The sequence below is a fragment of the Micromys minutus genome, assembly GCF_963924665.1.
Source record: "Micromys minutus genome assembly, chromosome: 8".
NCBI lineage: Eukaryota > Metazoa > Chordata > Mammalia > Rodentia > Muridae > Micromys > Micromys minutus.
The window spans coordinates 55,622,449-55,635,496 of record NC_137977.1 but is presented as its reverse complement, the minus strand read 5'-3'; positions in this window follow the sequence as shown (position 1 = coordinate 55,635,496).

Genomic DNA, 13,048 nt, shown 5'->3' with positions numbered 1-13,048 from the left:
TATTGGTTTTTACACACAGGTAACATACGGCCTTGCTCACAGTAGATTCTAAATATATTAACATAAATATGAAAAAATAATAAATTATTGAAGATAATAATAAAGTCACACTGAATATTCAGCAGCCACAAGTTTAAAGTGGAGTCCCCCTAGACTACCAGCAGCAGTGAGAATGTATAGCCAGACCAAATCATCTTTCATACTTTAGGCTAGATCCACACAGTCACTGCTCTAATGAGTCAACTGGGTGACTCTGGTACTTGTTGGGTTTTGAGGAACACTTGCAGGAAGGTAGAAGCTAGAATATTCTGAAAAGACAAGGAAAATACTGAGGTCAGATAGATCTGAAAGAGGTTCAAGTTTTCTTCTTCTCCTATAATAAATCATTGACGAAAAGAAGTTTGTAAGAAGAAACATTTCTTTGGCTTGTAATTGCAAATGACAATCCATTATTGAAGGGATTCAAAGAAGAAGCGGGAAAGAATCGTGGAAGAACCTCACTAGTTCAGTCTCTGGATCTTCACAGGCTTATGCTTAGCTTTTCTTGTTACATATTCCAGAACCACCTACACGTGGGATGGCAATGCTTACATCAAAGAACCATCGAGATAGTTCTCCAAAGACAAGTCCACAGACAAAGATGATCCTGATAACCCTTCAACTAATACAACCTTCACAAGTGACCCTAGGATGTGCCAAATTGCCAAAGTTAACTGTGACAACATTTGACTCGGGCTCCCCATTCTAATAATACAGTTTAAATGACTGGATGCTCTAAATGACTTGTTATTATTAGCCTATAAAGTGCTTTATCAACATGTGTTCTGTATTCATGCAGACATCATTGAAATTTAAAAATGAGGATGGTCTTAATCTTTGTTAAGGGCATGACTCCCTAGAGTAGGTAAATCCCCCACACAAACAGCAATGTTGCCCTCTGGGGACAACCACATGCTTCTCATAGAATCCCAGAGAAAAATACCTTGTCCCTTCCAGAGCTCAATGTGACTCTCATAGGTTAGTAATATCAAAGTGCCTGGAAACCATTGGCCAAGTGCTCAGGCTTTTAGCCTCTTGTGTATTAAGGGGAAGAGAGATGAATACTAACAGAAAATCTGTGTTGAATATTAAAAGTCAAAAACTAGTACTCATTTAAACAAAGGAGGTCATTATGTAAACACAATTATTTATATTGTCTATACATGGGTGAATGTGTACATAGTTTGCATATACAAGTGTGTTTGTGAGCGCACACTAGTGTGTACATGTATATGTGCATATGTGCACAAAGTGCTGAGGGAAGCACAAGGGCCTTGAACAGGCTCAGGTAAAAACTATACGACTGGCCTATCCTCTCATTGTAAATATATTTTATGATTACCTCCTTAGAACTGGAGACAAGATTGAAAACCTTGTCTACATGGAGCAATGCACATAGTATTTGAGACGTCTGACTCTGAATATATTGGTGGCTTTCCCAATGTATTAGTAACAATCAGAAATGCATCTCTGATAAGCCTAAGGAGAGTATAAATAAAGTTCTCCCTATTCCTCAACTACTGCTTGTGTAAATCCATTCTATAATACAAATCTAATCTAGTCTGGGGGTATGGAATAACAATGATTCCTATAACTGCGAAATTTACATTTGGGATAGAGTTTAGATATGGCCAGAGATCCAAGAACTTGAAGGTTAGTGATGGGGTGTCTGGACTTTGTCACTTTCTCCACTGCAAAGCTCTGTTTTTAATTTTTTGCTTTTATGATCAGGGACCACCTCTTACCCGACAAGCAAGGCAATGTGACTGACTTTGTCTGTCCCCCAATGGCAACCCCAAACTCAATAGCTTGTCTCCTTAGAACTCACCAAAAAGGGGTTTGATTGCTCTGCTTGAATGTACTTGTCATACATCCAACCCAGACCCACATTACTGGTCAGCCTGAACCAGACTTCCAAGGACTCACAGTATCCCAGTACAGAAAGTAAACCCCTGAGAAAGAAACAAAGTAGACCAGAAGACCATATTGTGAAAACAGTCTACATCATGTGGGCTGACTGGTGATAAGGAACTGATCTGAAGAACATAAGTGTGTTTGATAAAAGATGAGGGTCATACAAGTTAGAAGGGATATAGGGCTGGGAAGGAAATGAGAGAGGCTAAAACAGAAAGCTTGAAGAGGATGCTCAGATCTCTTCCCCTTTCCTTTCCTCCTTTCTCATCCTCTATTGTCATTCACTTCCTCTCTCTAAGTGCCCCAAAGGCACCTCAGAGGAAGGAATGTTTGGGCCTTCTCAACCTCTGGGAAGACAAAGAAGGGAGGGACTACCTCAGCTGTCCTGATGTTAATCTCAGCAAATGCAGCCACTGTGTGTAAACCTGGTCCTAAGTTTAAAGAGACATACTTCTTAGAAGCAAATGGATTGGCATGTTCTAAACATCAACAGGGACATGTGTTTGTCCCTGCAACAGAGCTTTGGGTATAAAACATAGGAGTAACAGTAGAAAAAGAATACCTGAGTCTCTGCTATGATTACTGTTTTCCTATATCTAGAAAAACTTTGGCAATTCAAATATGGCTAAGAAAGTAACTGGAGTGTGTAAAGTAGTAAAAGCTGGAACTGTGGTTGGCAGGAGAATGATTTAAAAGAGTTCTATAAAATGTAACATACATTCATATTTCAGCCTAAAGTAGAATTTATCATCAGCTCAGCCCTCAGTCTGACAACAGAAAGAAGGTTGTTTAGTTTTGTTTTTATAAACCTGCATCTGTGACCAAAACACAGGCGATATTTACCACACTTGGGAGCAGAATACTAAATAGAGAATGCAACAGTTTTACAAACAGCATGAAATTATCCCCTGAAAGAAAGGTAGCCGCAGTTCTGTGCAGCTGCATTGAGCCAGGATGCTTGATTCAGATACAAAACAGGCAGAAGAGCCCCATGTCATCCTTCAGTTGCTCATTGGAAGGAAGCGATTTGCTTCTAAATTATAGCTGTCAGTCACTGAGATCAGCCATTACTCTGATCTACAATGGGTTAAAGCAGGATAGTTCCTTGTCCACTTTCCCTATGAGAAATCAGTAAACTTGGGAGTTAAGTAAGCTGGAGTTTAACAAAGCATTTATTGTGAGAAGAGAGGAATAAAGAAAGCCAAAGGATAATGGTCTATGCCTACCTACAGTTTGGATTCAGACAAGCTCAAAACCTGCAAAGATGGAGTTTTCACAAGACTTGTCACAGCTGTCCACATTTTAAACTTACTTATGCCTATGTGCTTCCTCACCTGAACTATCCAAGTGTCAATTATGAACTTTATTTTGTCTTTGTGACCTTGATATTACATGACAAAAGCCTTATTCACTCAAGCAGTTTGCTGGATGGATTAGCAGGTGACACGAAAAGGGATGAGGAACACCCTGAACAAACATGTTCAGTTATTGGCCCGGCTGGAAAACTGCAGCTAAACAACATGTAGCAGCATAGCGAATGAAAACTGGACGACTGTTTGCTCATTTTGTCAGAGTTAACCAAACCCACTGGGGTGTTTTTCCTTCCCTCCCACCCAGACTGCCTTCCTCCCAGCATTCTGTTTGATGTCCCAGAGACTCCTGTCCTGTCCTTAGCTGAATTATTTCCCCCTTCTAAAAAACAACTCATGCCAGCCTCTTCTCAGCTGTCAAGTAAAAAGTGACAATAACACACACGGGGGCGGGGACAGAGAGACAGAGACACAAACAGACACAGACACACATGCATGCACAGACATACACAGACTCAAAGGTACACACATAAACACACACAAACATAAACACAGAGAGAGAAGACACATAGAGACATGAACAGACACAGATACACATGCATATACAAACACCAAGTTACACACACACACACACACACACACACACACACACGCACACACACACCCCTTAAGTTCTTTTTCTGCTCTTGGCAGTCACTAGTGAGTCCTCTAAATCTGTGTTGGCTCCAGGCTTACTTGAATACCAGTGGAAGTTCTGGATTCTATTTGGTGAAAGAGTTAAGCGGCCTCTTTTAGAATGCAGCCATGGAGGAGCAGATGGCACAGTTGCTGACTGGGGAGCTGCTGCTCTCGCCTGGGTTTAAATTCCCTTCCTCCACCTGGCATCTCAGACAGCTGTATCAGCTCCATCTGCTCACCTTGAAATCATCAGGTGCATGCTCCATTTTCTTAATTGAGGTTAAACTAACCCAAGTAATCAAAGACAGGTAGGGGATGTTTCCTGTCATTACTACATCTCTGATATATGAGGTAACCACCGTCTAGCCCTGCATACATAAGCTGCACTTTAATATTGAAAAGCTTAGCAGAGCGAGTTAAAAGACAAATAAAGACGACAGCCAGGTAAGCCTCCTTTAAAAGATCTGACATTTTTTTTCTCCCTTCAAACTAAACTTCTTGGGCAAATGCCTACTCCCACTCAAAAAACTTAATAATGAACAGTCACCAAATCCTCCTGCCTAGAAGAGAGAGGCTCATGCCACGCTGGTCCAATAAATCTTGTGGGAGTCAATGGTCTGCCACCTGCCCAGTGGAAGGTCTTGGGGCTCTGTTGGAAGGATGATGTTGGATCTCTAGACCTTTGTCTAGACCTGCATTTATTCATCACATGCTCTATTCACAGAAACCTAGTACTCGTGCTAGGAATAACAGAAACGAGGCAGACAAAAGCCCTATTCTCACAGTGTTCATACTTGAGTAAGGAGAGGATAACTGATATACACGTATGAAGGCACTTGACACGTCAGTTCATAAGAGAGGCTTTAATGGGTAGAGATTGACATAATAGCAACCAAGGACAGGTTACAGGGAGCGTTATAGGAAAAAGCAATAACCAATAGGCAGCAAGTAAAATGTCATGGTAGGAAAGAGTTCTGTTGCTATTCTGAGATCTACCTCCCCAGGATAGTTTCAGTATGTGACAATATCTCTTCAGGGGTCATTGTAGTTTGAATCTTGGTCAACAGAAAGTGGATACTTGTGGGTAATAGAACTTTTGAAAGATGAGAGCTTCTGTGAGGTCCCTGAGTCAAGTGGACATGTTCTTAGAAGACTGTTCTTACACGATCCCTTTTCTTCTCACAGTGCTGGACATATCCCATCCCCTTTGTTCTTGGTTTCAGATGAACCTTCTAGCATCGGTGTGACCTCTCTGTGGTATGAGATCCTGTATCTATTCACCAGAGCCCAAGCCACTGGAATCATACACATACCGCCTCTCCTAGCTTAAATGAGATGGATAATTGAACTGCTTCATTAACATTTGGCTGCTTGTTTTGCTATCATTATTCTTTTCAATGCCAAACATAAAAGTATGTTAGAGAAATCAGGCTATAAGAAAGGGTAACAAGGAGCTATTTCTACTTATGTTTATAAACATAGAAAGTCCACAGAATGGGCAGGATAGTCAATATTCACAAACGGAGATGCTCATGAAATAAGAACCCAGAGGAGACAATTACCAACACCTACTGAAGTACCACAGTGTTTCCTTACAGAAACTTCCCTGTGAGGTATTCTAACCTCTGACAGCATACAAAATTTTTCTCATTTTTCTTTTATGTAAATAGAGACAGTGCATTCATTTTTGGTCTCTCTTCGAGTCTGTGGGGCTCTATTGGCATCCTCTGGTGCACTTGGAAAACATTTATTCTCACTCTGTTAATAACCCTGATTCTACTGTTGGTGGCACTTGCAGTATTGCAAAGTACTTTAGTAAGAGTGTCATGATGAAAGCTAGTTTGTCCTTCTCCTGGACTAATAACTCAGATTAAAACTAGTAGATTATAGCATCTGCAAATTACTTTGGCTCCATAGAAACTATCAAAGCCGGAACAACCACTTTTTATTTTTCTTAGCATACAAGTATTGGATTTTATTATGCCACTTTCAGACAATTAATTTTTTTTTCTTTTTCCTCTGTTATCTATACCCCTTATCATTCTTAATGGTGTGGGCTGCAAAGTAAGATTGGCAAAAATAAATTAAAGGCACAAGCTCTCAGTTAAATTTAAATGCAGCAAATGAGCACAATTCTTAATCTACTAGGTACCCAAACTAGATAGGAATTATAGTAAAACCTGAAAACCAGAAACTTGAACAGAGGTCTTTATCATTTCATACATATGCGATGTGTTGGTCAAATATATCATTCCTATGATCCATATGCATTATGGATAAAAAAATTTAATACATCTTCAACATTTTTATTAGTCATCAATAAGGAACTGATTATCTATGTTTGTTATGAATGTGCAGTATGAGGCAAAGAACATGAATAAGGTTGCTGATAATTACGGAGAAATGGGAAATGAGCAGCGAATGGAAAGAGATTTTCATGCAATGTCTCTGACCTTTAACTCTGATCCCATTCATTCGCTATAGAACCTTGAATGATATCATTTTCAACTGGTAGCATTGTTTTTATAAGTCCTGTAAATTAGAGATGGGACCTCGATAAAGGAGTTAAGTCACTAGGTTCTGGTGAACACTGTGTCCTTGACCCCTTCCTGATTCTCCTCCTACCTACGGTCCATCATGATGTGAACAGCCTCTGCCACATCCTCCAACAAGTCTTGGGCTGAAGAATTTTCAGGAACTGTGAGCCAAAATAATCCTCTCTTCCTCCCTTATATTATTTGTCCTGACTCTTTTATATCATTAGCTAAATATTCTTCCACTTATTCTTCAGGTTTCACTGTGATCATACTGTTTTGGATCATAAATGTCTCCAGATGTCCAAGCTGAAGAATTTCCCTCGGGGGCATCATGAAAGAGTGTGTCCCATTCGCTTGCTCAGTGAAAGATCTTCACTATAGGGATGGTGATCTCAAGCTTGTACCAGGAAACCAACAATCATTTGTCACTGGCCTGCTGACAGCTCTTGGTTTTCTAGCCTTATACTGACCTAACCCATTTGGGTTTTTTGTTAGTGATTCAGAATAATTGAAGGAAAAAATGTGAAGCCAGCCATTCCCAGCTTAGAAAGCTCCAGGCATCTTTAATTGGCACATTTTGCAGTCACCATGATGGAATTTAAACTGACTGCTAACTGCATTTCTTCTGGGTGTTATAATTGAGAAGGGGGGGGGGAGATAGGGACTTCTCCATATACACAGACATCAAATTTATTCCAACTTGCATTCTAAACAATATTTAAAAATATTCATTCTGATCTTTTTGCTGAACTGTTTACTTGTTTGCTTTTTTTTAAAAAAGGACACATTTTTAATGAGCATCTTACTTAGAAGCCTCTGATACTTGTGAACCTTTTAAGCCTCATAGGTTGACATGAGCAAATCTACTTGCAAAGATGAATTCTTTGGTCCCAGACACAGATAAGAAACTAAGGGAAGGATTCTGGATTCTCCTTCTGTCCATAGACATATATACCAATGCTCTCCTTAAGTCTCCTGTAACCTCCAGGACCTGGTGATGATTGGCTAAGAAAGGAAGGAAGTGGTATGGATGCTTGAAATTTCATGTTAACTGTTTAATTGGAGTTTCTTAGATGCTGCTTCAAATTAGGATAATTTTAAGTTATCAGATGTGACAACTATATAAACACCAAATGCTTTAATTAGAGAGATGCTTGTGTGATGGGGTAAAGTCCACAGGAAGCATCAGTCTGTCACTCTGCATTAACTTCCTGCAGCAGAGCTTCCCTCTGGACTGCTGAGCCTCAGCCTCCAGCCTGCATCTATCATTCTCCTTCAGAAAAGTAATCCTCACCTGTTTATGGCCTAGTCTCTGTTCTTTAAAAAAAAAAAGAAAAGAAAAGAAAAGAAAAAGAAAAAGAAATCAGGAAGAGGAACTCCAGCTGAATTCTCATTCAAATTCATATTGACTCCTAGTGTTGCTGAATTTGCTTAATGTATCACTAAGCACATTCTTTCTGGACTTTATAAATGCCCTGCCATGCTATTGATGAAATAAATGTTTTGTAAGTTAGAGGTGATAAAAGAGAGAGAGAGAGAAAAAAAGACAAAAATCAAGTCTGAAAGCCTCCCTGAAATTTTTATTAACCTTAAAAAAGTACTTTTTTTTTCATTTTAGGATCTCATGAGAGCTTAAGGCTCTTTCCTTCAAAATTCATAATCACAAAAATTTTGAATAAAATTCCAGAAGCATTAGGTACCTCCTTATGCCAACATTTGCCTGCCCTCTTTGAGTTCACATGCTCAACATTAAAATCTGCCTTAATATTCAGACTCTAATTCTTGTGCATTAAATATTTATAAATTGGTAGGTCTGTGTAGTCTCCACAAAACGCCAAAGACTATGCTGGAGCCTGAAAGGACAGTAGGAAGGACACTTATCTCTCTCTGGACCCTGTGCTTCTGTGGAGCAACATTTCAGAAAATAAAGATGTGAAATGAAATGGAAACAAACACAGAATAAGAATTGTATGAAAATTACATAAAGGCAGCCAGAGTGTTTTGAGAGCAAAGAAGAATTTGTCCTGGTGAAGAAGATTTTAAAGAAATTCCTTGAGTTTCTAACAAGTGAAGTCAACAACAGAGATGATACTGAGAAATGAAATGACCATTCCAGTGGAGAGGAATAGCAAATTCAAACACCATGAAACTAGAGGGAACTGGATATAAGGTCTAGTGATCAAGTCCAAAAACAATGGGATGGAGACACACTCTGACTGGACAAATAGATAAGGAACCCACAGCTTGTCTTTGGCCAGAGTTACTCCCTAGCTACTTCATAGCAACAGTTAATCAAAAATTAGTCTGATTATTTGAGATGTACTTTCAGGATATTCTTGAATCTGTATAGTCTTGCTTCAGAGCACCCACCTCTCCTTTCAGCCTACAATAGACATTCAGTTAAATGTTTGCCAAGCTGAACACCCCCTCCATCAACCCCTCCCTTGCTTGCCAATTCCAAAAAAAAAAAAAAAAAAAAAAAAAAAAAAAAACTTGTTCTAATGAGAGTTTAGGGATGCTAAACCAAACATTCTTGTAGGTCAGCAGTGAGTAAGCCAAAATTCTAGTTTGTAATAAAGAGACCTCATTGTGATTACATCGGCCTTGGCTCCTTGGTGGCCTTTTGGGATTCATGAATACTTCCTAGCACAACATTTCCACCATGATTCTTTGTCTCACATTTAGACACAACCTGGATGAGAGACCACTGAATGAAACCTCTGAATATATTGCTAGTAGATTATCGTACTTTTTAAGAAGGCAGTTTGGTGGTCATTGGATGATAACCAAATGTGAATGGCAACTTAAAAAGTAACCGTAGTTGAAATCAAACAATATTTAAGATTTAATAAGAAAACAGTGAAAGATTGAAATTTCCACTTTGCCAGTTCATAGGAAATAGCTGGCACATAGTAGATGTTCTGTAAATGTTTGTTGAATGAGTAGATAATGGTAGAAAGGAACATAAATTAGTCAAAGATAAACAAATCAGGGTACAAAAGATGCTGTGGTAAAGATAAGTAAGTGAGATGATAATGAATTTGAATTAATGTGGCCCTTGGTTGGGAATGAGGATGTTAAACGGTATGGTTTGACATGTGTATTACTCTAAAGCTTCAAGTTAAAGTCACAAATTACTGAAAGCAGTGACCCAAAAAGAAATACAGGAGATTAACTTTTCCCTAACATTAACATTTTGAGAGTGCCTGATTTCATTAAGATGTGGCAAAGCAGAAAATTTTCTAGTAGAAGGCTGTCTATAATATACACACAGCCATACCTGACCTTGTACACCTCTCTGAAGTCCCCAAGTCATTCAGCTTGGTGATGTCTTGAATTGCAAAGACCAGACACACTGGATGCTATGTGAAAAATATGTAAATTATAGAAAACCAACCACTGAATATGGTAGTAAGACACATCTATGGGATATTTAATATTAAATAGAAGAGGATCATTGTGGCATATGTCTGTCATAGATATGGCCCCCAGAGTCTTACTTAATAGATTCCTGGTAAGTCACTGTAGAATTTGGCTTTGCATTAACTCAAAGCATTCACCTGATTTTATCCCATGGACAACACAGCGCCTGTGAGGTAAAAGGTTAAGCTATATATTTCCACTTGCATCTAAACATACATAAAAATCTCCATAAGGAACAAATGAGAACAAAGTTAATGGCACATGTGTATGAAAATGACATAATGAGACCCATTACTTTGTATGCTAAGCTAAAACATTAATCTTTTAAAAATCCTCATAAGATTCCATTCAGTTAAAGAATGCAAATGAATGCATGCACTAGAAAATTCATTTCCACTTCCAGGTTCTATGTGCATTGGAAAATTCAAATGTGTATTATCTTTGACTTCTACTCTTAGATAGACATTATGGCCACAACTGTATGTTTTTAAACCACTATTGTATTTTGGTTTTGTTTGTTTCTAGACTGGGAAAATGGATTCTAGAAAGGCTTCATTCTTTAATAGAATTTCTATTCGCCCTGCTGTTTAATGAAGATTATACAGGGGTTAAAGAAAATCAACAAGGTTATTTGTTGGATTTTCAAAAGCTAGACACAACAAAAAACTGAAATCAAGGAATTGATATTCGATACTTATTTTAATTTGGAAGTGATGTATCAAATGAAAACTAATACAGAGCAATCTATTTTGTCATCATTTGAATACATTTTCATAATGTTTCTCTCAGTTGGTGCTGCTTTCACTCTCCTCCAGGGCACTTTAAAGATTCATAGGGCAGAGGAGTTGGTGAATACATATCTGAGGAGGTTGAAGTCTTTGAGTAAAGGTGAATATAAGGTCTTAATCTTTGACCTCATTAAAGAAAGGAAGTTATGGTCATTTTTCTGCTATTTCTTCTGGCCCCTTAGGACTTGAAAAAAAGCACGTTTGTCTTGAGATAACACCAAGTAAATTTATGATATCCACTGATCTGCTAGGTGGACATTCTCTAAAATGTGTTTGTTTTCTTTGTCTTTGCTTGGCATAAATGCAGACCTGGAAACCCCACAGCATAAATTCTTAGAACTTTTTTACTATTCTCTTCTCAAACAGTTCCCTCAGTCTTCACCAATACATCAGACCCCAGATGTCCCAAAAATCCATTCTAAATATTCAGTACACTCCTCACTGCCTACTCTGATGTCATGCTCTACAGACATGATAAATGCTTTCTCAAAAGCATTTGCACAGACAAATGGCTGCATTTGCCAAGATGAAGATGAATATTAGTTTAGTCCTCACATATTCAACTCTTAAATATCCATATTAATAAGGGGATCAAGAGGATAACAAGAGAAAATACAGGATAATACAAAAGTAATTTGGATTTGGTATTCATTGTGTGGTTTTAAGAATGAGCAAATTAATTTTCCAATTATACTTTGGCTTTTCACAGTGAGTTTATATTCTCAACTGGATTGGGTTAAAAGTCAGCTCATGGTGTACCAGCAATAAAACAAAAATTTAAACTAGAACTAATAATTTTTGTAAACGAATCATTCATAATTATTTAAAAACTTTTCTACCTTGGTAATATTTATGTCTTGATAATATTCTTAAGAAAGCAATTGTACGTTATAAATGTATATAAATATGTAATCAAGTATAGTACTGAACATAATACTCAAGGCAAGAATATCATTAACAATGGTTAATTTCAACAAGAAGACAAAACAATACTAACTATACATATAAAAATATGTCCAGCTATAAATAATAACTGGACAAACAGCCATAGTTGGAGAGTTCAGCATGCCTTGCTTGTACTTGAGTGAATAGATACATCAGAGAGAGCCTTGCAGATTTGAACAGTCTATAAAGAAGATTGATTAATCAATAATTATGGAAGACTAAAGTGAACTATGAACTATACATTGTTGTGTGTTATTAAAGTAAATATATCCTCTTTTGATGTCCACATCTAAACTCAGTAGGTAAATTTAGGCAAATTATTCTGCCTCCAAAAGTTTTCTTTCCTATATTTTGCAATGGAGATAAATGTTCGATAAAAATCATTGCTGAAAAGGTTAACTGATAAATGAAAGCTAAAACACTATAAAAATAAAAGCTATAATACTTGAAAATACCCCTCCTTTCTCTGGCCTCCATGAGCACTACACATATGTTCTGCAGACATACATGCAGATAAAATGGACATGGGGGTTGGGTAGGGAGAGTAAGAGTAAGCCAAACAGTTGAACACCAATGATGACCATGGAAGAGTGCTCACAACTTGTTAGGAAAGCATCATAGGAAGATCTTAGGATGATATTTCCACAGCATCACACTCTTTGTTTTAAAGTGTAAGTTTCATGACAATGATTGGAGAATGGGGACTATTGAAAATGTCTTAGCCTAGAATATGGTGATAATGCATTACCACTTTACCAATGCCTTTTTCTCCTCCATTTGGATTAATGGAGTAACGAGATAAAACTAGAATCTAACTGTGGTTTTCACCAGTTTGCATAAACTTACCATTGTTTATTGAATATTGTGTACAGGAGTCATATAGGCTAGACATGTTGGTGCATTTTAATCCCATCTCTCTAGGATTGTGTTTATAAGTTCACATATATAGTATTTATAAATTTATAAATGCAATATAAGCTGCTAACTTTATTTATTGTTGTCCCAACACAAATATATGTATGTATATATACATTAGATACTATTCCAGTGAATTCAGATTTGATTATTAGCACCCACATGACCATCACAATCCTCTGTAACTCCAGTTTTAGGAGAGCCAATGCCTTCTTGGGCATCCACGTGTACCAGGCATGCATGCGGAGCACAGACATACATGCAGGCAAAGGTTTACATACCTAATTTCTTTTCAATTTTAAAATATCCAACTCACTGATTTGATTTATAAAAGCAATAATATAAAAATAATTATTTGGAATGATCAAAGATAAACTCTAAGAGATAGCATAAAAGAAAAATTACAAAGGAGGCAGTTGACGGGATAAAAGATGCTACAGTGATGCTTGACTCAGAGCATGCGGGTATCTAACAGGCTCAGAACAGTGTTGGAGTCCTG